Source organism: Nycticebus coucang, chromosome 9 (genome assembly GCF_027406575.1).
Source record: "Nycticebus coucang isolate mNycCou1 chromosome 9, mNycCou1.pri, whole genome shotgun sequence".
In the NCBI taxonomy this organism is placed as follows: domain Eukaryota; kingdom Metazoa; phylum Chordata; class Mammalia; order Primates; family Lorisidae; genus Nycticebus; species Nycticebus coucang.
The window spans coordinates 15,504,431-15,522,725 of NC_069788.1; the positions used below are offsets into that span (position 1 = coordinate 15,504,431).

General features: G+C 39.6%; 1 protein-coding gene across 2 annotated transcripts in view; it reads right to left on the minus strand.

Moving 5' to 3' along the window:
• The window catches only part of ADGRB3 (adhesion G protein-coupled receptor B3), a 738,597-nt gene that overhangs the window by 577,383 nt on the left and 142,919 nt on the right, over positions 1 to 18,295 (minus strand). The window lies entirely within an intron of this gene.

Consider the following 18,295-nt stretch of genomic DNA (forward strand, 5'->3'; position numbering starts at 1 on the left):
AAATTAATATAGGCTCCAATCAAGGATTTATTGCTAAAGCCTCCTTTCAAATATTTCCAAGCTCTTAACAAGAATATTGATTTTCAGCGACAGGAAAGAAAGGTCAGATGGAGCTGGTGGCACTTGTACTGCTAGCATAATATTCAAACCAGGTCCCATTTTCTCAGGGCATCCTTTTGATATTCACCCAGTGCCCTAAACAATGGTCACGTGTTCTATTAATACAAACATGTCATAACAGCCACCGAACTCTGCAGACTGAGTGGGATTTCAACAGCAAAACTAACCAGGACTCTACAACACACCATCATCTACAGTGTCGCATTTTCTAGAGTACGAAGTGTCTCCTGCGTGGATGTGGCTCTTGTGTCCCTGGCCATTTCTCTTACCAAAATTCCTCCTCCATACTGTCCTCCAACACTTCTGACTTACGTACAGCTTGGTACCCAAGCTTAGCAAGCTCTCAGAAACAGATGTGCAGTGCTGACAGCACTGCTCTGCTCCGACCTGCCTTGTCTCTGTGTTCACCTAGATAGGCCCTCATATTTCAAGTTCAGCGTCAGTGTGGTGTCTCCTCTACCCCCAGGACTCGTTGGTTATTGCACTGTATTCTGGACATAGATACGATGCTGGAAGTTTGAAAACTTTATTATACTTAGAGAGACAGGGTACTGTGCCGCGGACCACCCTGTCGGTGGGCTTCAGTCCGAGGGAAAGCAGGGAAACGGAGTCAGGTTGGTTGAAAGGTCGACGCAGGAATGACAGTCTGACACACAGCACTTGGTGAAGTATGCAGCTGCGTTTTACTGAGTTTTAAGTACGGTTTTTATACAGTTTACACAAAGCATTACAGGTTACACAAAGTATTGTTACAACTTGCTGATGAGTCTGGCACAGTCATACTTCTTGTGCTGTTTCTGGATCAACTATCATTGTGTTCATTCTGACAAGACTTATTGCTTACTTATCAGGACAAACAGACATTCAGCTTAACATACACGTACACTGTAACAGAAAGCCATACCCTTAGGTTAATGCGACAAAAAACAGCATGCTGGGCAACATCTCTGTCGCTGCGCACACTGGGGGTGCTGGGGGCTTCGCTCCGGGGAGCACAGACCTCCTTTCCGTCGTTTTACAACGCGGACAGCGCCACCTCGCTGCGGCTTGGTGCCGAGGGTGCGGCAGTACTGTTAGGGGCATGAGTTTTAGAAACAGGTGGTCTGTATCATAATCTTGGCTAATCAGCCTTGTGACCCTGGGCAAAACAATCAGCCTCTTAAAGCCTCAATGTCATCAACTGTAAAATGGGCATAATACATTTAGTTCGGAGGTAAAATATAATTACATTTAAATAGTTGATTGCAGGTCCTGTTATATGAGTTGTCAGTCAACATCAGCTGGTAGTAAACATGCAGGAGCAGGAGTAACCATGGCAGCCGTGTTGTTTGCATGGTGGTCACTCCTCCTTTAAAATATTTCTTGGCAGCAGAGATAATGTCCATTTCATCTCTACCCTCTGTGCTGAGCAATGTGCCATCACATGTTATGTCTACAAAAAATGAGTAGGCCAGGCACAACCCTACTCGCACATTGGATCTCAGATCAGTTCCTCACCGTTCTCTTTCTTTTACTTGGAATATTCAGAAGTGGGAAAATCCACTGACACGTTGCTTCCCTGGTTCCCCTGAGATTAGGCTTCCTAGGCGTGACCAGGGGGAGGGTCAGGTCTGACAAGGCACCTCTGCTTGCTGAAATCCAGTAATCCCACGTCTCTTGTTGTTTTTCCAGCTCTGGGCATGAAGGAACCTTCTTTGGTGATTAACTGGAGGTTTACCTCATCTTCCCTTTTATCTGATTCTAATCATCATATTAAATGCTCTATATTAAATTTACTCTATTGATTTATTGTGGACGCCATGTATCAGGACCGGGGACTGGTTGGTCTCCAGCCCCAGCCTATCTAGCTGTGTTCCCAGGCAGACCCCTGCTGTTATCTCACTCAGGAACAATTGCTCTTAGGTGCCTGAGGGCTATTTACTTTAGCAGAAGGGAGGGAGAGAGAGAGAGTCTTTGTGAGAGTAAAGCAGTCTTCTTAGAAAGATAGATCTTAGTCTTTTTTTTTTTTTTTTGCAGTTTTTGGCCGGGCCGGGTTTGAACCCACCAACTCCGGTATATGGGAACAACGGCGCCCTACTCCTTTGAGCCACAGGCGACTCCCAGAAAGATAGATCTTAGTCTTTAGCAGAGCTTAGCGATCTTCAGCAGAGAGATGCCGTGCTGGTGTTCTGCAGGCAGTAGAAATAACAGAGTAAGCGGGTCCGTGATAGAATGTGCATGCTCCCGACTGCCTTCTCCTCCAGCCTAATACAAGGGTGATCTCCTGCCTCTCAACACCACAGGTGTAGAGACTGCCAGTTCACACTGCTCTCATCTCGCGAGCTCTCATGCTTGTTAGGAGGGCTAAATCCCTCTCCATGCCCTTTTCACCAAGGTGTTCCATTGTTGAGCTATACAGGTATTTCTTATAACTCTCACTCCTCCTAGCCATAGGCTATATGGGCTGCTACAGGCATAGATGTATCTTCCAGGCTGAATCCACCTTTTTTTCATGAATGAACTTCACCTTTACTTTTAGGGACCCACAAAGCTTAAGTAGAGACAAAAAATATTATCTTTGCCAATTTCAAAGGTTTGTTTGTTGTATTAGATTGAGGAAAATTATTCACACAAAAGCATTTTAAAACTATAAATTGTTACACAAATACAACTTTTTGTTAATTTTTTTAATTGTGAAGGAGTAAGTAGCTTCACTGGTCTACATTAGCAATATTCTAAAAAATACTGATGTCCTCCAAGGACACCATGCCTGTAATTTACATGCAGATTAAAGGGGAGCCCAAGGTCCAAGAGATAACTGAGTTTGGCATAGCAGAAATTTTATGAGCTCATCAGTCAGAGCATACTGATAGAAATGGTGAAAGTTATGATTCTACTGAAGACAAGGAACCACTTGGATGACAGCCAACTTAAATTTTGCTTCAAGTCTTAATTTTGCAGATGAGCAATCACATTAAACTCCACGAGAATTCATTCAATGGCAGGTTATATTATCCACTTATTTGAGAAGAACACAAAAACAAAAGGAAGTCATAAAAGCTGATAGCAAGGCTTTGCTTAAGAAATCCAATTTTCAAGTCAATCCTTGAGTTCTGAATCACGACACATTATAAAGCATATTGAACCACAATAAAATAATTAAAAGAGTGATTAAAACATGTTAAATAATGTTTTTAAAAGCTGCATAGTTTTGAAATCCAAATAAGGTCTCTAGTTAAGAATAATGTAGACACATCACTTTCCTTGTTTTGATAATGTATCCTGTTATGTAAAATGTCAACATTGGGGAAAACCAGGCAAAGAATACATGGAAATTGTACTATTTTTCAAACTTTTGCTTAATCTAAAATGATTTCAAAATAAAAAGTTAAAAAATTGTTCTTAGTATATATATATATATATAGAAAGAATCCGTTAAAAATTTGCAGTATAAAATTTGCAGCCTTAAATGATCTGCATGAAATTGGAGATACAGTTCTTACACTGGTACATAACTACAGTTAAGCATTTTCTGAAACACATTACAAATATACTGCCAAGTATGTTGTCAATATTTTCTCTTAATTATCCTCATTTACAATTTGGGCAATGATCTATCTTCTTTTCTGATCTTTCTTTTTTTCTTTTTCTTTTACACTGATTGCATTTGCTAGGTAAAGTCCCTCTTACAATTGTCTTGCCTCCAAAAGGTGTGGCACACACCAAGACCCCACCCCCTCCCTCCTTCCCTCTCTCTGCTCTTCCTTTCCCTCACCCCTCCCTCCTTCTTTCTCTCTCTGCTCTCCCCTTCTCCCACCCCCCTGTGTCATTAATTGTCCTCATATCAAAATTAAATACATAGGATTCATGCTTCTCCATTCTTGTGATGCTTTACCAAGAATAATGTTTCCACTTCCATCCAGGTTAATACGAAGGATGTAAAGTCTCCATTGTTTTTAATGGCTGAATAGTATTCCATGGTATACATATACCACAGCTTGTTAATCCATTCCTGGGTTGGTGGGCATTTAGGCTGTTTCTACATTTTGGTGATTGTAAATTGAGCTGTAATAAACAGTCTAGTGCAAGTGTCCTTATGATAAAAGGATTTTTTTCCTTCTGGGTAGATGCCCAGTAATGGGATTGCAGGATCAAATGGGAGGTCTAGCTTGAGCTTTTTGAGGGTTCTCCATATTTCCTTCCAAAAAGGCTGTATTAGTTTGCAGTCCCACCAGCAGTGTAAAAGCGTTCCCTTCTCTCCACATCCATGACAGCATCTGCAGTTTTGAGATTTTGGGATGCAGGTCATTCTCTCTGGCATTACACGGTATCTCAGGGTTGTTTTGGTTTGCATTTCTCTAATAATTAGGGATGGTGAGCATTTTTTCATGTGTTTGCTAGCTATTCCTCTGTCTTCTTTAGAGTAGGTACTACCCTGTTTCCCCGAAAATATGACAGTGTCTTATTTTAAGGTGTGCTCCCAAAGATGCACTAGGTCTTATTTTCAGGGGACATCTTATCTTTCCTGTAAGTAGGTCTTATTTTCAGAGGATGTCTTATTTTCGGGAAAACAGGGTAGTTCTGTCTCTTGCCCATTGATATACAGGATTGTTGGTTTTTTTCATGTGAATTGAGTTCTCTATAAATCCTAGTTATCAAGCTTTTGTCTGATTCAAAATATGGAAATATCCTTTCTCATTGGGTAGGTTGTCTATTTGCTTTGGTTGTTGTCTCCTTAGCTGTACAGAAGTTTGTCATTTTAATTAAGTCCCATTTGTTTATTTTTGTTGTTGCAATTGCCACGGCAGTCTTCTTCAGGAAGTCGTTCCCGACGCCCATATCATCCAGTGTTTTTCCTATGCTTTCTTTGAAGATTTTTATCATTTCATGCCTTAGATTTAAGTCCTTTACCCATTTTGAATCAATTATTGTGAGTGGAAAAAGGTTTGGGTCCAGTTTCAGTCTTTTACATGTAGACATCCAGTTCTTCCAGCACCATTTATTGAATAGGGAGTCTTTTCCCCAAAGGTATGTTCCTGTTTGGTTTATCAAAGATTAGTTGGTTGTAAGATGTTAGTTTCATTTCCTGGTTTTCTATTTGATTCCAAATGTTTATGTCTATTTTTGTGCCAGTACCATGCTGTCTTGGCCACTATGGCTTTGTAGTACAGCCTAAAATCTGGTATGGTGATGCCCCTGACTTTGTTTTTATTGCTTAAAAACTGCCTTAGCTAGACAGGTTTTTTTCTGGTTCCATACAAAATGCAGAATCATTTTTTCCAAGTCTTAAAAGTACAATGTTGGTTATTTTAATAGGAATGGCACTGAATCAGTAAATTGCTTTGGGAAGTATAGACATTTTAACAATGTTGATTCTTCCAAGCCATGAGCATGGTATGTCGTTCCATTTGTTAATATCCTCTGCTATTTCTTTTCTTAAAGTTTCATAATTTTCTCTGTAGAGGTCCTTAACCTCTTTTGTTAGGGATATTCCTAGGTATTTCATTTTCTTTGAAGCTATGGTGAAGGGAGTTGTGTCCTTAATTAGCCTCTCATCTTGACAGTTATTGCCGTATACAAAGGCTACTGACTTGTGGACATTGATTTTATATCCTGAGACATTACTGCATTTTTTGATGACTTCCAGGATTCTTGTGGTTGAGTCTTTGGGGTTCTCAAAGTATAAGATCATGTCATCAGCAAAGAGGGAGAGTTTGACCTCCTCTGCTCCCATATGGATGCCCTTTATTTTCTTGTCGTGTCTAACTGTATTGGCTACAACTTCCAGCACTGTGTTGAATAGTAATGGTGACAGAGGACAACCTTGTCTGGTTCCAGTTCTAAGAGGAAAAGCTTTCTGTTTTACTCCATTCAGTAAAATATTAGCCGTGGGTTGGTCATAGATAGCTTCGATCATTTCTTAATTTCTTAATGTGCCACCTATACCTACAATCTTCACTGTGCTAATTAGAAAAGGATGCCGGATTTTATCGAATGTTTTTTCTACATCTATTGAGAGGATCATATGGTCTTTGTTTTTGCTTCTGTTAATATGGTGAATATCATTTATGGACCCACGTATGTTAAACCAGCCTTGCATCCCTGGGATGAAACCTACTTGATCATGATGTATGATTTTTTTGATGATAACCTGTAATCTATTGGCTAGGATTTTGTTGAGAATTTTTACATCTATATTCATGAGTGAAATTGGCCTAAAATTCTCCTTTTTAGTTGGGTCTTTTCCTGGTTTTGGTATCAGGGTGCTATTTGCTTCATAGAACATGCTGGGGAAGATTCCTTCCTTCTCAATTTTTTGGAATAATTTCTGCAGTACAGGAAAAAGCTCTTCCTTGAAGGTTTGATAGAATTCTGGTATGAAGCCACCTGGACCAGGGCATTTTTTTGTTGTTGTTGTTGTTGGAAAATTTTTTATTGTTTATTTCAGTGCTTGAAATTGTTCTGTTCAGAAGCTCTATAACTTCCTGGCTAAGTCTAGGGAGAGGGTGTGATTCCAAATATTGATCCATTTCCTTCACATTGTCAAATTTCTGGGCATAGAGTTTCTGGTAGTATTCAGAGATAATCTATTGTATCTCTGTGCCATCAGTTGTTATTTCCCCTTTATCATTTCTGATTGAGGTTACTAGAAATTTTAATTTTTTATTTCTAGTTAGTCTGGCCAAAGGTTTATCTTATTTATTTATTTTTTCAAAAAAACAACTCCTTCTTTCTTTAATTTTCTGAATGATTCTTTTGTTTTCAATTTCATTGATCTCTGATTTAATTTTGGATATTTCTTTTCTTTCTTCTGCTGACCTTAGGCTTAGATTGTTCTTCTTTTTCTAATTCCATAAGATGCCTTGTGAGTTTGTTGATGTGCTTTCTTTCTGTTTTTACAATGTAGGCATCTAAAGCGATAAATTTTCCTCTCAGAACTGCTTTTGCAGGGTGGCGCCTGCGGCTCAAAGAGTAGGGCGCCAGTCCCATATGCCGGAGGTGGCGGGTTCAAACCCAGCCCCGGCCAAAAATCACAAAAAAAAAAACAAAAACAAAAAAAGAACTGCTTTTGCAGTATCTCACAGGTTTTGGTAGCTTGTGTCTTCATTGTTGTTATGCTCGAGAATGGTAATTATTTCCTCTTTTATTTCTTCCTGCACCCAACTGTAATTCAACAGAAGGTTGTTTAATTTCCATGTCTTTGTGTGGGGTTGAACGTTTTAGTTGGAGTTGAGTTCCACCTTCAGTGCCTTGTGGTCTGAGAAGATACAAGATAAAATTTCAATTCTTTTGATTTTGTTGAGGTTTATTTTGTGTCCTAGGATATGACCAATTTTGGAGAAGGTTCTATGGGGTCAGGAGAAGAATGTATATTCTTTATCTTGGGGATGGAGTGTTCTATATGCGTCTATCAAGCACAGTTGTTCTAGGGTCTCATTTAAGTCACTTATATCTTTGTTTAATTTCTGTTTAGAGGATCTATCCAGCTCTGTAATAGGAGTGTTAAAGTTCCTTGTTATTATGGTTTTTTAGGCTATCATATTGCTCAGACTGAGTAAGGTCTGTTTCAAAAACCTGGGATCATTTAAGCTGGGTGCATAAATATTTAGAATTGAAAGGTCTTCTTGTTGTATTTTTCCCTTGACCAATATAAAGTGACCTTCTTTGTCTTTTTTGACTTTAGTTGCTTTAAATCCACATTATCTGAAAATAAGATTGCAACCCCTCTTTTCTGCTGAATTCCGTTTGCCTGAAAAATTGTCTTCTAACCCTTAACTTGAAGTTTTAATTTGTCTTTTGAAGCTAGATGTGTTTCTGCAGACAGCAGATGGGTGGCTTATGTTTTTTAATCCAATCAGCCAATCTATGCCTCTTCAGTGGGGAATTCAAGCCATTGACACTTATGGAGATAATTGGTAAGTGTGGTAGTATTCTATTCATCTTATTTTGTGAGAGTCCATTGCTTAGTTTTACTTTTTCCATCATTGTGGAAGTTATATTCTGTCCTTTAATTTCTGAGTTCTTACTTTGCTATTGATCCATTGTGATGGTCAGTGTATAGGACAGGTTGAAATATTTCCTTGAAGCTGGTCTTGTGGTAAATTTCCTCAATGTTTGCAGATCAGTAAATGATTTGAATTCTCTGTCAATTTTAAAGCTTAGCTTAGCAGGATATAGAATTCTGGGCTGGAAATTATTCTGTTTAAATAGATTAAAGGTAGATAACCATTGTCTTCTTGCTTTAAAAGTTTCATTAGAGAAGTCTGCAGTCACCCTAATGGATTAGCCCCTGTAGGTGAATTGGCGCTTACTCCTGGCAACCTGAAGAATCTTTTCTTTTGTCTTGACTTTGGACAGGTTCATCACAGTGTGTCTTGGAGAAGCTCGGTTAGAGTTGAGGTGACCTGGGATCCCATATCCCTCTGAAAGGAGTGTGTCAGAATCTTTGGTGATATTTGGGAAATTTTCATATATAATATGCTCAAGTGTGGCTTCCATTCCCCTAGGGCATTCTTCTTCCCCTTCTGGAATACCTATAACTCATATGTTTGAACTCTTCATAAAGTCCCATAATTCTGTCAGTGAACGTTCTGCTTTCTCTCTCTTCTTTTCTGCCTCTTTAACTATCTGAGTTATCTCAAGAGCTTTGTCCGTCTGCATCATCTAATCTGTTGTTACTTTCTATTACATCTTTAAGTTCCCTAATTGACTGCTTCAGTTTCTTCAGCTCTACTATATCCTTTCTATATTATTCATCTCTTAATTGATTCTGTTTTTGGATATCCTTTTGTTCATTTTCCACTTTATCAGCAGTTTCCTTCATTGTTTCCTCCATTTCTTTCATTGTTTTCATCATCTGTATTCTAAATGCCTTTCTGTCATTTCTAACATTTCTTTATAGGTGGAATCCTCTGCAGTAGCTACCTCACGGTCCCTTGTGGGGGTTGTTCTGGACTGGTATTTCATGTAGCCAGGATTTTTCTGCTGATTCTTCCTCATGAATGTTTTCTTTTACCTATTTCCTTGCCCTAATTTTCCTTTCATTTCCTCTTGCTCTTTTAAGTTACCATGCCTCTGGCCTAGGGTTCCAATGATTCCTTTTGGTACAGGACTAGAGGATAAGAAGACTGAAGAGCAAGAAGGGAAAAAAAGATTTATAAAAGAAAGAAAAAGAAAAGAAAAGAAGAAAGAGAAAGGAGAGGGGAGTAAGAGAGAATATTGAGAAAAATAAGAGTGGCACAGAAAGAGGGAGATAGGAGCCATATGGGTATACAGTAGGGTACTTTGACCCAACCTTAAAAACACCCAATCTCTGGGGTACCGGGTTGGGTGGTTCCCTTGTCTTTTCTGATCTTTCATTTGGACATAGGTTTCAAGTAACTTAAACTCTTCTGCTTCAAGTCCTAACCATCTCCCATGAGCATAAGAAGACAACTCATCACCAAATCTCCCCAGATCGGTTTTCAAAGTAACAGACCTTGTACCAATGTGTTAAACATGAGGCCACTGTCATGGCTTCATGATATTTACTCTTGGTTTACATATATAGCTTGTTTTAAGGACTAGAAACAGAAGGAAGCATTCAGACTAATAGCAGAATTCCATTCTTAATTATGCAGGCCTTTGGGAATAGACTTCTAAATATCCTAAAGATGCTTCTACTCTGAGTCTGGGTATCCCTGCAGTTACTCAGGATGACCCCTCAGCCTCGGATCTCACAGTGAACAACAGTTATGTCACTTAAAACAACCATTTTCACTTACCTCCAGATGAAAAACTTACTTGTATACTTTTTTCTGATTAAAGGGAACACTGCAACCTGAAAGACATTGCTTTTAAAGAAACAAACATGCCCTTAGGGAAAAAGCTCTTTAGAATATAAAAGTGTCTCTTCTGAGATACTATCTCCTTCTAAAACATGATTCCCATCACACAAGCACAGCTCAGGTAAGAAGCAGGGAAAATAAGTAGATGACACCAATGACATCAACTCTCTCTCCCACTTCCTCTCTCTCTCTCTCATGTGTAAAACAATGCCAGGAGCACACCATCTTGGCCATGAATGGATGGTGTGTGACTCTAAGGAAGCTGAAAGCTGCTCTCTGCCTCACATTCAAAATAATAGCATTTTATTATTAATCTCTCTGATTAGCTTAGATGAATTTGCCAGTGATTGGCACATTAAAAAAAAGAAAAAGAGAAAGAAAAAACTCCTTTTGGGTGGTGCTTGTGGCTCAGTGAGAAGGGTGCTGGTCCCATATACCAAGGGTAGTAGGTTTGAACCTGGCCCCTGGCCAAACTGAAACAACAACAACAAAATAGCCAGGTGTTGTGGTGGGCACCTGTAGCCCCAGCTACGTGGGAAGCTAAGGCAAGAGAATCTCCGTGTGCTGCCTCCCATCCAGTACTCCAGCAAGTACACCCGGGGATACGGGTACAGAAACCTGCTATATATTTTTAAGGCCGTTTTGTTTCTATTATTATTTTATTTCCTTTCTATGTTATAGACTCCCACACATACACATACTACACACATATTATGTACTATATACACGCAAAATATTTTGTGTGTGTTTAGGAAGTGTAACATGGTATATCTATATGTGGACACATGTGTATGTATGTATGTAGATACATATGTAAGATTTCTTTCTTTTTTTTTTTTTTTTTTTTGTAGAGACAGAGTCTCACTGTACCGCCCTCGGGTAGAGTGCCGTGGCGTCACACGGCTCACAGCAACCTCCAACTCTTGGGCTTACGCGATTCTCTTGCCTCAGCCTCCCGAGCAGCTGGGACTACAGGCGCCCACCACAACGCCCGGCTATTTTTTTGTTGCAGTTTGGCCGGGGCTGGGCTTGAACCCGCCACCCTCAGCATATGGGGCCGGCGCCCTACTCACCGAGCCACAGGCGCCTTGGCCAATATAAAGAGGGTTATCTCTTCTTAAGCTCACAGTGGGTGATTTCTTCTTGCCAATCCATCACCCACTATAATTGTGGTGGCAGCCTATGACTGTCCACTACTATAAATCATAAGTCATTCCTATTGTCTTCTCTCTTCATCACTGGCTCATGTCCATTTGAGGTCAGAAACAGGGTTCCCATTTGCTACACCCATCTTTTGGAAACCTAACTGAGAAACCATGATCGTGCAGTTTTGGTTAAGTCCAAACCAGAAATACCTCCCCTATTCCACCAGATGGCAGTCCCACATCAGAACGGGCAAAAACGGGGGGAGGGGAGGAAGTATTTTGGATACACAAGTATGTAATTCTGGCATTTTCTGCAATGAGAAAAACTGACAAACACGCAGGTCGGTTCAGTAAGAAATAAAGTGTCGGTGTTTTTGTACAAACGTATGAAAAATGCGCTGCAAAAAAAAAAAGCAAACAATTGGAACTGTCTGAATTAAAAATATTTTGATGACTAACAAGCTTTTGCTACATGACACTGGAAGAGTTGAAAACAAATCTACAAAACCCAGGATGTGTTCAAGTTCGTGGTCATAGTCACGCTCTACATTTGGTTAGTATTCTAAATATACCTCTGCTTCATAGCTAAAAATTGTCTCAACATTTTCATTTGGAAAATGGGCATGACAAATGTATTGCTGGTAGAACTAAGGGAGAACGTGTAAATGTGCATGAACAAGTTATAAGAAATTGTGATAAAGGGATTTTTAAAATCTACTTTGGCCCAACAACATGGGGCACATGGAGCTTTTCCATCTGTCACTCACAGCAACCTTCCCCATAGACTAGATGGGAGAGTCTCATCCAGTCCCTGGAGAAACCCACTCCAGAGTCTCTAACACATCTCTCATGCCAGCAGCCTGGCTCTGCTCCAAGACCATGTCATTTGCTGGCAGTAAGTGATGCTAATGAAATAGCATCTACTTCAGGATGCCTGTGTGATGTCCATGACCGGCTAACAGGCCAGTTGCAAGACTGTACATTCGTAGTCTTTTAGCTGCTGAGTTTGGTGGTTTGTGGGTTCCTTGCATTAAAGATGGGATAGCTTAGTAGATCAGGATGGTTCTACCTTCCTTGCTTTAGCAAGACAGCATTTTTCAGCATGTTTCAGACATCAGCTAAAGCAAAATTTGGCATCAGCTTTCCATTTAGTATTTTTGCAGCAGACTCTGTGCCCATGTCTGTGAGTGAATTCTCTGGGCCTTCATTTCCTCACAACTGGGAGTCAGCTTTAAGCACATTTGAGAAATGATTCAAAATGTATGTTAGTATATCCGTTTATCTTTAGCAGTTCTTCAGCTCCCGGAGAGACCAACTGATGCTTCCTATTCCATTTGGTTGCATTAGCAATCTTTCAGTATTAGAATGTTTCCTTGTTAGCCATCATTTTCCATGTGTCCAAACACATTTTACCCTTGCTCCTGTGCCTTTTACCCCTGATAATTCTGGTTATTACTGGTAGATAAAATGAGTTTGCACTTTGGCTCTCTGATATAAATTTATCCTGCATGAGCAAAGTATAGAGACATGCAGAACAGGAAAATGATTTGGAAAAATACGTATTTTTCTACAGTACTTCATAGAACTTTGGGTCTGGCAAATGTATCTATTTATGACATACAACTAAATTGTTGATGTCTGGATATATTTGCTAAGTGCATCATAGTGCAAGTGAACTAAAGCCAATTAATCTAACACAAATTTTCTTGGTGATGGTAAAATGGCATACCATTATGTTTTCAGATAAGCACATACACACGTGCCATCACGGCACATGGTTCCATATTCCCTTTACACAGGGAAGGCATAAACATGAGCTTGTCAAATTCTGAATTCTAGGACAATTGGTTGTACTATGACACAGAAGCAAATTTTACATGTTAAAGATTCAACATTAGTGAAAAAACAGCTATTTTGCAATATATTCTGTAAGGAAGCAGGTAAATATGTCACAATATAGTATTATATACATCTTTCCTAACCCCAAATACCATGTAAAATTTGACCTAATTAAAGATCTGTAAAGAACTTTCTAATTTTTTCCACTAACATGAATTTTGCTTAGTTATGAAATGAGGTTTGAGGATTTTTTTTATTTCATATAAAATTCTTCACAAAAATTAAAGATAAATTGCTAGAAAAAGAAAGGTGATACTTACAGACTAAAGCCCTTCCTTGTGAGTGCCCACTATAATCTGCAATATCATTTTTCTTAGATTTGTTTACTTTCCATTACTGATAATTGCTTCTTTTAATTGGACCAAACTAGCTTCATTTAGTCTCCCCCTGAGAGTGTTGTTGGCAGAAATGATTGGCAGTTCTCTCTCCCACACGGTGCCATCCTGAAATTGCAAATGTCAGTTAACAGGCTTCTCTCACCAATGTTTAAGAGTGGGAGTCTGCATTTAGCAGAAAATAGTCTGGGTGCACATATTTCTGAATAAATGCAGGTGAAATGAAGCATTCAAATGGTGAAATCAGGGGACTGAAAGAAAGCGAGAGAGGTCACCCTCCATTCATGCCCCAGACTTTAAGTTCCCAGTCTACTCCTCAGCCAACCCCGGCAGGTGCAACTATATTCCACTTCTAAAGATCATTCTATATAAATCCTCCCTGCTCATCTATGGGAGAGGATTAGGAAGCACATCACTGTCAAATGTGTAAGCTTTCTTTTTTTTTCATATCATAACTTTTTGAACTAAGACTCATATTAGAATTTCTGACCAGGAATAAACGTGTGAAGCCTCAGACCCTTACTTTCTTATTTTCCGTACCTAGTTAAAATCGAGGTGGTAGTACACAGTGAATGACCAATAAATGGGGGAAAGAGTGTAAGCAGAAGCTACTGAAACACAGCAGAGAGTCTGTGTTCATCCCAGCCTCTGGATCCTGACTGAAGATGTGCTCTCTGCACTAAAGCTTGTAAAGAACAATCTCGGCCACACTAATAGTGTTGAAATGATACAGTACAACTCTAGGTGACTTCCCAAATTCTTATTTGTTAATACCACTAACAACAACACAAATGCAATATAGTATTTAATTAATACTATGTGAATAAAATAGCTTCATAATAAATTATCTGGGCATTAAAAAAAAATTTTTTTTTTTTTTTTGGCAGCCAGGTTGTCTGAATGCAAAATAAATTGAGGAAGAGAAGAGGGGAAACTTCTCATGGTTAGGTTTTAATTGCTTGTGGCCGAAGCCAAGAAATCTGTAACTAAGGGAAATAAAGGGAGCTGTAAGGCACAAAATGGAGTCTTCAATGCTGCTTCAGAAATCCCAGAGAGGAAGTCCTGAACCAGTTGCTGAGTTCCCGCTCCATGCCAGTCACTGTCTGATGCTTCCTAGTATTAAATCATTTAATCTTGGATGTCAAGAGGAAGTGTGAGACCGTGATCCCTCTTAGGGAGTGGGACATCAAAACCTTTTTCTGGCCAGCTGTTGTCTGGCTGTTATTTGCACAGAGAAAGTGAACTTCCTGCCTTAAACTTTTCTTTCTTTCTTTCTTTTTTTTTGGTAGAGACAGAGCCTCACTCTATTGCCCAGGCTAGAGTGCCCCGGTATCATAGCTCACAATAACCTCAAACTCCTGGGCTCAAGCGATCCTCCTGCCTCAGCCTCCCAAGTATCTGGGATTATAGGCACCCACTACAATGCCCAGCTAATTTTTCTGTTTTTAGGAGAGACAGCATCTCACTCTTGCTGAGGCTGTTCTCAAACTGCTGAATTCAGGGGATCTTAACTCAGTCTCCAAAAAATGCCAGGAACACAGGCATGAGGCACTGTGCCAGCGCTTGCCTTAATCTTACTGTCTTCTCCCTAAAACAGGGCACTGTCCAGCTCTCATTTCCATCAAGGGGCCCGGGCCCACTATGCCCCGCAGTGTACGCAGGCAGCCACATTGCTGCTCTTTGGCCAGCAGCTGAACCTCCCCTGCCCTGCCCGGCTCCTCACTGATGATCACTTTCCCTTGTCAGGAGCCACTGGGAAATATGGACCTGAGTTGAAGTGGGTTGAGGCTAGAAAACTTACATTTAAAAAAAAAAATTGAATAGCGCTCATGAGAAATATGAAGTAAGGGTTTTACGGAGCTTATCTCAATTGATCCTCACAAAAAAAGTTCTTATTATCCCCACTTTAGGGGCCACAGCCTTCAGCTTTTCAGCATTCCCCAGACTTCCTTGTCTCCCAACCAGTTTATTCTCTTGAACAGTTAAAACTTTCTCTGCCTCAATAAAATGATCTCTTCCAGAACTTTTCTGAAAATCTTACAGGATCAAGGTATATTTTTCAAAGCAAGATTCTGCACAGGGGATGGAGTATATTTCTTGAATCCTGAACAATTTTTTTTTTCTAGAAGTGTGCTTACTTCTGTGATAAATAGACAGTGATAAAATGTTACTGTTTTAAATTCCATTCACATGAAATTGATGTTTCATAGTAACCTATTTGGGGGGCCAACTGGGATGGATTTCTGGGCTTGCTATCATATTCCACACCTTCAGAAAATTCTATTTAATTAGGAACAAATACATCACTGAAGCTTTACCATTTTAGGAAAATCACTTATTTTTTTTTAAAAAAGCAATAAATATGGAAAGGTAATATACCATCACACACCCAATCAATGCCCATAATCTTCATCTTGTAATTAAAAGTACCCAACAATATGTGTAACGACACAAGCAAAATTGAGGGGAATGTCGTCTGGTTTCATTTGGGGGTTGCTAATGCTAAATTTATCTGTTTATCTGAAGCAATCCTAAGGAGACTATTACTAACAAAGTACAGTGAAAACGTACCTTACGTTATAACTACCACTCAAAAAAAGAGACACATTGGAAATTTCAGCATCATCTGACCAAAAAGGCACTAGATGGCAAAATATAGACTATGAAAATTATTTAATCCAGTTTTTCCTGCTTCCTATACTAGCTTTGCCCCTTTCTTAGAACCGATAACTTAATAGACAATCATTTGAGCAGAGGAAAGCCTCATTTATTCAGGAATACCTATGTTCGTTCACGCAAGATCATTTTCAAGAAAAGTAAAATGTCAAACACTGAGCTTTATAAACTCAAAATGGTTTTACGATAGAAACCTGAAATGTATTAGACAGCACCGTCTTCTTTAAAGATGATATTTTTGTGCACAATTTTACAACTTGACGTGTAATTTAGAAGCCAAGGCCCTTCTTTGTCTTTCCTGAGTTCCCTCTAAGTTTTTATATGTGGACAGCCCCCTCTTACCATTTATGCTCCAGCAAAACGGCTCTTCTCTTTAAGCTTTTCCCAGAGATTTTCTCCTTCCCTCCATCTTACATCTAAGTCTTCATGCCTTGCTGTCTCCTTAATTAACCCGATTTACCTCCAGGACCTACCGCTGGTCTTCGGAGGTCTTCCCTGACGCTCCAGATCCAGACTACGGTCACTCCTGAGTTCTCACACTACATGGACTTCCCGTAGCAACTCACAGCATGGTTTTTCTAACTAACCTGTTAATTATCACTTACATCTGTCACTGAACACCAACAAAATAAGGAAAGGATTAATTTTTATTATCACCTTCACCTTTGAGTCTCTAGTGTTAGTACTGTGCCGGACCCTCGATGATGTTCAATAACTGTTTTTTGAATGGTTAAATGCACTGAATGGATATAAATCATCACCCTGTGCTCTGTTTTCTCTCAAGGTTTATGAGCTGAGGAGCACCACAAGTTAGTATCGGTTTTACTGATGTCACTCTTTAGAGAGTTTGGGGAGTATTTAGGACCACATCATTTTTGTGAACATAGCACAGGTAGGGGAAACAGTCTGTGTTCTCTGCGGTGAGAGGAGCTGGACTTGTGTCTTGGCTTTGCTGCATACAAATTGGGCAACTTCAGAAAAATTGCTTAGTTTCGTTAAACTTCAACTTCCTTCTTTATTAAATGAGAAATGTCATAATTGATATTGAGCGTGGAGGTTGCAGATGACGAAAAAAATGAGATAGAAAATGTTTGCAAAATATATTTGTTTGTACAAGGTATACACAGCAATTTATCTAGTGTTTGTAATTACTATTAGCAACTTGTGTAGGGATGTTTTCTGTTTTGTTTTGTTTTATTGAGACAAGGTATTGTTCTGTTGGCCTGGGTAGAGTGCAGTGGTGTGATTACAGCCTACTGCAGCCTCAGATGCCTGCATTCAATTGGTCCTTTTGCCTCAGCCTCCAAAGTAGCTTGGATCACAGGTGCATGCCACCACATCCAGCTAATTTTTCTACTTTTTATAGAGGTGGGGTCTTTCCTGCTCCTGCTCAGGCTGTCTTCAAATCCCAAGCCCAATTGATCCTCCCTCCCCAGCCTCCCAAAGTGCTAGGATTACAGGTGTGAGCCACTGTGCTCAGCCGGTAGAGATTTTCACCCCTACTACAGTCTTCTACACCTTGACACTGTTTCAAATATCTTGACTTTTCCCATTAAAGTGACTGACAGAATAATAAATTTCTTAGTCTTGATTAGAGGTATGGTAATTTATTACTGGCAGTTTTATTTTAAATTGCATGTCTCAGATATGCCTTTTTTAAGCTGAATATATCCACTCCCAAATCTACATATTTAATTTCACACTGTCTTCCAAAATCTAATCCGTGGTTGCATGAGATTCCTAAATACCTCAAGCAAAGAACCTTATCAATACCTCAGACATCCAAATCTGAATAAAAATGGTTAATTTCAGAAACATACTCATCCAACCAGGTTCTATAACTTCCTAAATGACTTCGCTGTGCCTTTGTTACCCACATTCTAACCTCCAGAGCCGCCTCTAGTCCTCCTGTCCGGCTCTCTACCGCCAGCCTCCCCTCGCACACTCACTGCTGGTCCTTTCCATTTTGCTTCTGTGATGCTTCCCATCAGTCTTCTCCATACAATCTCATGGCTCTGTGTGGGATATTGCTATAGTTCCCTAATTGATTACTTGCTTTGGGTTTTCTTCTACTCTAATTCCTCCTACAAAGTGCCAGTAAAACCAATTTTGATAGTTAAATTAGAATTGTCCTCACCATAGCTTCTGCTTATAAATAGAAACGAGCGACAGAGCTGGTAACGTCTTTCTGCTCCCCAAGAAAGCCACGCTTCTCATCAAGCACTCAAAAGCCCATGTGGTCTAATTGTACCTGTGTCTGGAAGACAACCTCTTCTCCTCAAGGTCTGTGTTTTTTTTTTTCCTGTGATACAAC